Source organism: Enhydra lutris, unplaced genomic scaffold (assembly GCF_002288905.1).
Source record: "Enhydra lutris kenyoni isolate GAN:26980312 unplaced genomic scaffold, ASM228890v2 scaffoldscaffold26, whole genome shotgun sequence".
Lineage (NCBI taxonomy): Eukaryota > Metazoa > Chordata > Mammalia > Carnivora > Mustelidae > Enhydra > Enhydra lutris.
Window position 1 is genome coordinate 25,078,494 of NW_019154110.1, and position 9,034 is coordinate 25,087,527.

The following is a 9,034-nucleotide window of genomic DNA, read 5'->3' on the forward strand; positions in this document are numbered from 1 at the left end:
AAAAAAAAAAAAAAAACCTAAATGTGAAACTTTTAACTGCACACGAAAGGGATTCGTAACAGGAAAAAAAAAAGAAAGAAAACTAGCTCAAAGGTTTCACATAAACAACCTTCATGTGAAAATATCTTTTAGTTACTACAGAGCAAGGAGTCTTTTGATTTGGTGACCTAAAAGAAAAAGGTCCCAGTCCCCTGAACCTTTTAAAGTCTCTGACAATGGCATTTAAATAGCTCTCAATATTTTTTTCAAGCAGCCTTTGTGTGCTGTAAATAACACCAGAAACAACTCAGTACAGTTTCTAAGAGAAAAAGGAGATTCTGACTACCTTAGTATTCAGAAGTTAAAGGAAACATTAAAACCATTTATAATCAGGCTACATGGATTTTCTCCTTAGGCACTAAAAAAAAAAAAAACAAAAAACAAAAAAACCCATAAAGACAAAAGAGATTGAAGTACATTTTTTCCACCTAAACTTAAAGGTCCTCATACAAACATGAGTGGTAGTGGGTAGTGAAGGAATTTCCAACTGAAGACTAGAACCTGTTAAATATTTCTAAGCACAGCAAAAACTTTTCAGTTTTTAATGGATCATTTTGTAATTTCTTTAACTTCAGTCCAAACTCTCAGAAATGTTCTATTTGATGGGGTCTGCTAGGGTCTTTTTAATATGTTGGCCATCAACATAGCTTTAAAATATTTTCCAAAAGAATCCTCTAGAATGCTAAGAACGGAGGGTCCTTATATTTCTTTTGAAATAAATATAATTTCCTCTGCTGATGTTTACACATAAATGGTGCCAATGATGGAAGAATTCCAAAATGGGTTAATTTTAAGTATAAATCTCCTCAAAAAAAAAAAAAATCTCCTCTATTTTCTACATCTCTTCTCTTACTTGATAAGTAAATCATACTCCTGCCTCAAGACCTTTATATTTACCTTTCCTTCTGGCCGGAATGCTCTTTCCCGAGATCACCATGGGGACCACTTCCTCTCTTCATTCAGGTATGTGCTCAAAATTCACCTTACCAAACAAGCTTTACCTAACTACCTTATATAAAACATCATCCTCTATGGGTGGGGGGATTGGGGGGGATTGGGGGAGGGTGGGTAGGTGAAACAGGTGATGGAGATTAAAGAGTACTCTTACCATGGTAAGCACTGAGTAATGTAGAGAATTGCTGAATCACTATATTGTACACCTGAAACTACTATAACACTGCATGTTAACTGTAGTGGAATTAAAATTAAAAACTTAACAAAAATGTCATCCTCCACTGTTATGTTCTTTTCTTTTACCCTCCTTTATTTATCTTCATAAAAATCTCTTCATTGTCACCACCTGGCACATATACACACATATCTGGGAGGGGCTGGGCAGAGGGAGAGGGAGAGAGAGAATCCCAAGCAGCTTCACATCTAGTACAGACCCCAAAGTGGGGCTTGATCTCACAACCCTGAGAAAATTACCTGAGCAGAAACCAAGAGTTGGACACTTAACCAACTGAGCCACCACACACTCCTTGTCTATATTTTTTATTGCTATTTTGCTGTATCTTCAGGTCCCAGAAGAGTGTTTACTCATGATCGACACTCCATAAATATTTATTGAATGAACACATGAATTTTTGCATCTCTGTCATTTATCCTTATGGACACTCTAGATCAAGGTTCTGCAAACTACAACTTACTACCTATTTCTGCATGGCATGTGAAATAAGAATGGATTTTTACCTTTTTTTCCTCCTCTCCTCTGCTGGTTTTTACATTTTTATTTCATTCTATTTTATCTTATTTTGGTTTTTACATTTTTAAATGGATAAAGAAAATTAAGATACTGTTTTATGCCACTTGAAAGTTATGAAATTCAAATTTCAGTATCCAAAAATAAAGTTTTATTGGAACACAGCCAAATTCCTTCATTTATGTGCTGTCTATAGCTGCTTCTGTACTCCAATGGCAGTCAAACAGTTATGACAGAGACTATATGAGTAAAAAAGCCTAAAACAATCACTGTCTGGTCCTTTACAGAAGCTCTGCTCTAGATCTGTTATTAATTCTAACACTATATCATCCAATACAGTAGCCATGTGTGGTGATTTAACTTTAAATGTAAATTAATTAAGATAAATTTAGTTTCTCAGTCACACCTGCCATATTTCAAGTACTTAACAGAACATGTGGCTAGTAGTTACTATATTGGACAGCACAGATAAGGAACATTTCAATCATCACAGAAAGTTCTACTGAATGATTCTGCTTTAGATTTTAGAATACCCTGCCATTGCTTGGGATACCACTGTAAAGCTATTTCTTTAAAACAAACAGTAAATCTCTGGATCGGGAAAAATTAAATCAAACTACATATAAAAATTACGGATGCCTGTAACGACCGGTGGCTCGGTCGGTTAAGTCCGCCTTTGACTCAGGTCATGATCTCAGGGTCCTGGAATCGAGTCCCGCATCAGGCTCCCCGCTCAGAGGAGCTCCTGCTTCTCCCTCTGCTTGCCTCTCACTCTGCCTGCTGCTCCTCCTGCTTGTGCTCTCTCTCTCTCTGACAAATAAATAAATAAAATCTTTTAAAAATGCATATAAAAATTAAATATAAAGCAAAATTTTAAAGATACTATGTCAGGAAACAACAATGACCATCTCCTACCAGTATTTCCAAAATTCCTGCAATTGGAATTTCAGGAAAAAGTTATGGTTTCCAGTAATGCAGTAATCAAAGATATAAAGCACTGAGACAGCACCTTTCATACTCTTTGAAATATTAATGTTACTTTTTATAGGATAAAAAACAAAAATGAAGCAAAAACAAAACACTACATGATGCCAAACACCCAGATACAATATTTTAAAAATATACTTATATGTATGTGTACAAATAAATATTTAGCATCATATTACCATTAGGGTTATTTTGCTATCATTAGATAAAACTATTTTTCTTATCTTATTTGTTTTTAGGATTTTATTTATCTGAAAGAGAGAGAATGAGAGAGACCGAGCATGAGAGGGTTGAGGGTCAGAGGGAGAAGTAGACTCCCTGCTGAGCAGGGAGCCTGATATGGGACTAGATCCCAGGACTCTGGGATCATGATCTGAGCTGAAGGCAGTCGTTTAACCAACTGAGCCACCCAGGCGCCCTTCTTATCTCATTTAAAAGCCAGAATTAAAAAAAAAATAAAAAATAAAAAAATAAAATAAAAGCCAGAATTATAATCTAGCAGAAAATCCTAGCAAACACTCTTTTCCAATCATTTGCCCTCTTGCCCTTCTCACAACTAAATATCTAATCTCCTGATATGGTTTAATTAAATCATCAGTGCTATCCATTGACACCTTATGTCTTAAATAACAAATCTTATAAAAGGTATAACCATTCTATTACTGAGATAGCTGACAAACGTATTGGACTGTCTTCTGAAGCTTTCCAAGTACTCCAGAATTTCAAAGCTTTACTAGCAATCCCAAACGGTTTTCTACCAGTATTGAAAACCACCCTTCATCATGTTTACTGAGAGATGACGATTTCAAATTTGTTTTTATTCCTTCAGACTCTCTTCTCATTGACAAAGATGCCTTTGAAAACAATTTCACTCGTTAGAATTTTTTGTTAAGGTACTGAGATTTTTCTCAGAGATTCTAACATTTTATGTACTGCTAAATGAAAGGAGGTAGATTACAAATAAAATTTAAACTTGGAAATGACAGCAGTCCGGTTAACTGAGAATTCATCAAAGTTCCTGGGTGAAAGTTTTTACCTCTTAGCTCTATTATAAATTATCTATGAACAAAACCAAATATTTATATCGGCAACAAAATTTGTAATCATATTTTTAACTCAAATGGTTGTAAACTTGCCTTTATTTTAATACTATTATAATTACCATTCAATTAAGAATACCAGCTAACAAAATTCTGTTCTTAGTTTCAGAAATCAGATTTCTATTCACTGGTCTGTTCTCCTGGTAGAAAGTGTAGGTGCAAAAGAAGAGCCAGATGTTAAATCTTAGAGAAACTGCTCTGCTGAGTTTGCCAGCTGCCAGCGACACTGATGCCTGACAGCTGCCAGAAAGCTGTCTCTCAGTGTTGACACTCCTTTTAATCTTCATAATGGTAAACTGACTGCCCTCTCCCCATGCCTCTTTTGAAAAAAATATTCTCTCTTACATTAAATGTTCACTTTTACTTTTTTACGAAAACCTCTGGAAATTGAATCACTGACTACAAAAATGTGTTCAATCGCAACAGTAACAGTACAGTAAATGTGGCAATGCAACAGAAGTATGAGTTACTATTTCTGAAAGGTCTTTCACCAGTTCTCTTAACACTACCACTTAAAATCATTCCTGGATTCTTAACACCACAAGAATAATATTATGTATAATGTATAATAAAATATTATAATGTATAATGAAAAATGACCTCTATAAACAATGAAATTAGAATATCAGCATTAGAGTGGTTATCTTAGCTATCTGGCCTCTTCTTCCCCTGAATTTCCTCAAATGTCCCATTTGGGTTGCACAGTCTCCGCTTAGACACTTCCAATAATACAGAATGTTATTCTTTTCCATTTCAGAAAAACTCAGATGGTTAAAAAAAGTTCCTCCTTAAATATAGCTGAACTCGAATTTCCTGAAATGTCCATTTCGGGTCCTAGTTCAGCTCTCTGGAAACATACAGGATAAATTATCATTCAGATGCTATCACTCAGTTCCTAACAATGTTGTGAGAGCTTTCTTCTGAACTTTTTTGTTTTGTCTGAACATTTTGTTTGCTTCTGGCTCTCCAAATATGGGACATCCAGCACATAGTCCAGTGGTGCAAATGAGATTTAATATTATCTCACAATATTTCTGCAAGATAAACAGGTGCAGTGGCATTTATTATTCTCCAATTATACACACCAAATTCAAGACACAAAGAAAGACAAAAAAATACAAAGTCACATAATTGTCTAGAGGTATGATGTCAGAGACACATTAAGAAGAGAAGCAGGATTCATGTCTTGAATTATACCTTAGTTTCAAGTAATTTAAACAATGTTTTAAAGTATTCTATATAAATTATACATTTTAGAAGTAGGTCAGACATTGCAAACACTTCAGTTGACTGTGATCGAGGAGAAAGGAAGATATAAAATGAGAGTAATTTCTCTAACCCCAAAATACTTCTTTCCTTTCTACCTTGGGCTAAGGTAAAAGTTAAGAAATAGCAAGGTTACTTCTGTAGGGACACCAGATCAAATACAACCCACATCACTATTCTAGTTTTTCCTACCTTATTCTTTTTAAAGAAAATATCCCATTTTCTCCCTGATTAAATGTCTAATGAGGAAATTAAAGACTGTTGAGCACAGGACTAAAATAAGCAATGCAACACCTAGTGTTATTTTCTTTAAAAGGTCAATTACCCTAAAATTGTAGAAAAATAAATATGCTTTTATTTTACCATAGATATCATGTGCCATCAAACAAACATGTAGAGAGAAAAGGAAGAATGGGCATTTCATGTCATTGCTTCTTAAAAAGAAAAGTGCTAAAATGATTGAATCCAACATATTCCAATTAAGATTTTTATCTTATAACCACAAAATATATAGTTTCTGTTATAAAATAACTGGGGTCAAAAACAATCATTCTTTTGGACGCCTGGGTGGTTCAATCAGTTAAGCGTCTGCCTACGGCTCAAGTCACAATCCCAGGGTCCTGGGATCGAGTTCTGCATTGGCTCCTTGATCAGCAGGAGCCTGCTTCTCCCTTTGCCTGCCTGTCTCTCTCTCTCTCTCTCTGACAAGTAAATAAATAAAATATTTTTTTAAAAAATCATTATTTTGATGTGGGTAATAAAGCTAAATGTGAAAGTTAAAACAATAAAATTTCTAGAGGAGAATATTTTTATGTCTTTGAGTAGGTAAAAATTTCTTAAACAGGATGTAAGAGGCACTCTATTCCAAAAGAAAAAAATTTTGATATATTTGTCTTAATTACAGTTAAGAATTCAACTTATCAAATAGATTAAGAAAATAAGCAAGTTACAGGCCGGGAGAAAAAATCTGCAATACACATCTGTCAAAGTACATATTTCTATTCTTTCTTTTTTTTTTTGCTTTTTGTTTTTTTTTGTTGTTGTTGTTGTGGTTGTTTTTTAAAAGATTTTATTTATTTACTTGACACAGAGAGAGAGATCACAAGTAGGCAGAGAGGCAGGCAGAGAGAGAGGGAGAAGCAGGCTCCCCGCTGAGCAAAGAACCCGACGTGGGGCTTGATCCCAGGGCCCTGAGATTATGACCCAAGCCAAAGGCAAAGGTCCAACCCACTGAGCCATCCAGGTGCCCCCAAAGTACATATTTCTAAAATATTTTAAATGTCTATAAAATCAGTAAGAAAAAATACAAACAACCCAATTAAAAAATTGTACAGAAGACTTAACAGAACTTTAGGAAAGAGGATATCCAAATGGCCAATAAACATATGAAGAGGTATTAAATATCATTATTTATCAGGAAAATGTGAATTAAAACCACAATGAAATACCACTACACACACACCAGAATGGCTAAAATTTAAAAAGATCAACTGACAATAACAAGTGTTGGCAAGATGTGGAACAACTGGAACTCTCCAATATTGCTAGCGGGAGGGTAAACTGGTCCAACCACTTTAGAAACTATCTGGCAGTATGTATCAAAGCTATATATATACCTAACCTATGACCCAGAAATGCTAGCCCTAAATCTATATCCAAGAGAAATGAATGTATATGTCCATCAAAAGACATGCATATGAAGGTTCATAATACAGACAAACACTGGAAACAATCAAATGTCCATCAAGAGTAGAATAAATATACAAATTGTGGTATATTCATACCTTTTAATAATAAGAGAAAATTAACTACCAACAAATATAACAATGTGGGTAGATCTCAAAAGTATGTTGAGCAGAAGAAGCCAGACACCAAAAAAACACATACTGTATGATTCCATTTATATGGAACTCAAGAACAGGAAAACTGATCTATGATGGTAGAAGTCTGAATAACATTTAACTTAGGGCAAAGGGGGCATACAAATTATAAATGAGCATAATGGAACTTTCTGGGGTGATGCAAATGTTCCATAACTTGATCAGAAAGGTGTGTATATAGGTAAAATTTAATCAAGCTATATAACGTAAGATGTGCACTTCACTGCATAAATTATTCCTTAATTTAAAAAAAATCTGTTGAACACTCAAACATATTCAAATATCTAAAATTGCAGACCTTAGAATTGCCATTATAGCACTATCTTCCCACTTTCGAAAAAAGTTAATTTCAAGGTTTTCTCATGCTTCTTTGTAGAAGAGTACAGATTATACCAACCATTTACTAAATGCACAGCATACATCTTAAAAATTCTCACGGTGAGGAAATGTATTTACATGGAATGTGTTCAAGTAGATATGAAGATATATTCAGTGACAGCTAATACTTGCAATCAAACTTCCCTGAGAATTGAGATTTCAAGATTTGTGTCAATTTTGCTCCTGGAGTAGTTGTTGTTGTTGTTGGTGGTGGTAGTGGTGGTAGTGGTGCTGGGGGGTGTGTGTGTGTGTGTGTGTGTGTGTGTGTGTGTGTGTGTGTGTTTAATAAACTTAGGCTACAGATAGTTTAACTGTCATTCATCTTTGGAAAACAAAAACAAAATCTCTTGATCCACATTTCTCTCCAGCAACAGCTCCACTTACTTCTCTGCTTCTTTCCTAGCTAACTTTTGGGGGAAATGGTCTGTACCACATTTCTACTTCCTCTATTCCCATCCTTTAACCACTTTAAATTTGGTATCCACCCCCACCACTCCATAGAAACCACTTTTGTTAAGATCACTAGCAAGTTTTATGTTGCTATAACCAATTTGTACTTTTTCCTCCTTATATTACTTGATTTTTCAGCAAATTCAACATAGCTGACCACCTACTCCTTCATGAAACATTTCTATCTCTTGATTCCATTACACCACACTCTGCTGGTTTTCCTCCTGTCTTTCTTCTCTTTCTCTTTTGCTGGCTCTTCCTTTTCTACCTGACCACCTAAATTAGATGTTTCTCAGAGCCCCCTTCTTATGATACATTCTCTCTTTAGGTGATCCCATCTACTCTCATGGCATTAAATATCACCTATGTGCTGCAGATGACCAAATTTTTATCTCTAACCAAACCTCTTATTTAGAGGAGAGGTTCACCAACCATGTCCCTGACCATTAATCTCCATGTTAGCACTCTATTTCCTTCATAGCACTTACATAATTTTAATTATTTCATTTGTTACTTACTTATTGGGAGGAGGTGTCTGTCTTTCTTACCCAACTATAAATTCAACGGCAGCAAAAGCACTGCCTATCTTGCTTACCATTGTATTGCCAATATTTTGTATACACGGCATATAATAGGCATTCAATAAATATTTTTTAAATGAATAGTGAATGAAGATTTCTGATTTTTGGGTTAGGTTGTGTCATAAATATTGTATTACAAAACAAATAAAAAATAAATGTTATAAAGTTTTTTGTTACTCAACTATCTTTTAAAATCAGCATTTAAATAAAAAATATATGCTAAATACATATATAAAGATGATCTACCACTACTAATCCAACATGTACTATGAGACTGATGATAGGCTGCACTGATACTTTTCAAACTGGGCAATGTTTATAAGACTTCAACATGCACAAGAATTCCCCAAAAAACTTGTTAAAATGCAGATTCTAATTCATCACGTCTGGCCTAAAATTCTGCATTTGTAACAACTGCCAGATGTTGCTAATGCTGCTGGTCCACAGACTCTATTTCTATTAGCAAGGGTCTAAAGGATCTTTTAAATGATTTATGAACTGAAATAAACATTTGCTGGGCCTCACCTTTGTGTCTAGTACTATGCAAGGTGATTTTCATATGCATTATCTTATTTAGGCTGTGGCTATTCTCTTGTAGTATAGTAAACTCAGAGTGGTTTTCAACCTTACCAAGGCCAAGTATCCCCCCCC

General features: G+C 34.7%; 1 protein-coding gene across 1 annotated transcript in view; it reads right to left on the reverse strand.

Annotated features, from left to right (window-relative positions):
- Positions 1-9,034, reverse strand: part of LOC111151473 (IKAROS family zinc finger 3) — a 92,939-nt gene that overhangs the window by 73,204 nt on the left and 10,701 nt on the right. The gene's annotated exons all lie outside the window — the stretch shown is intronic.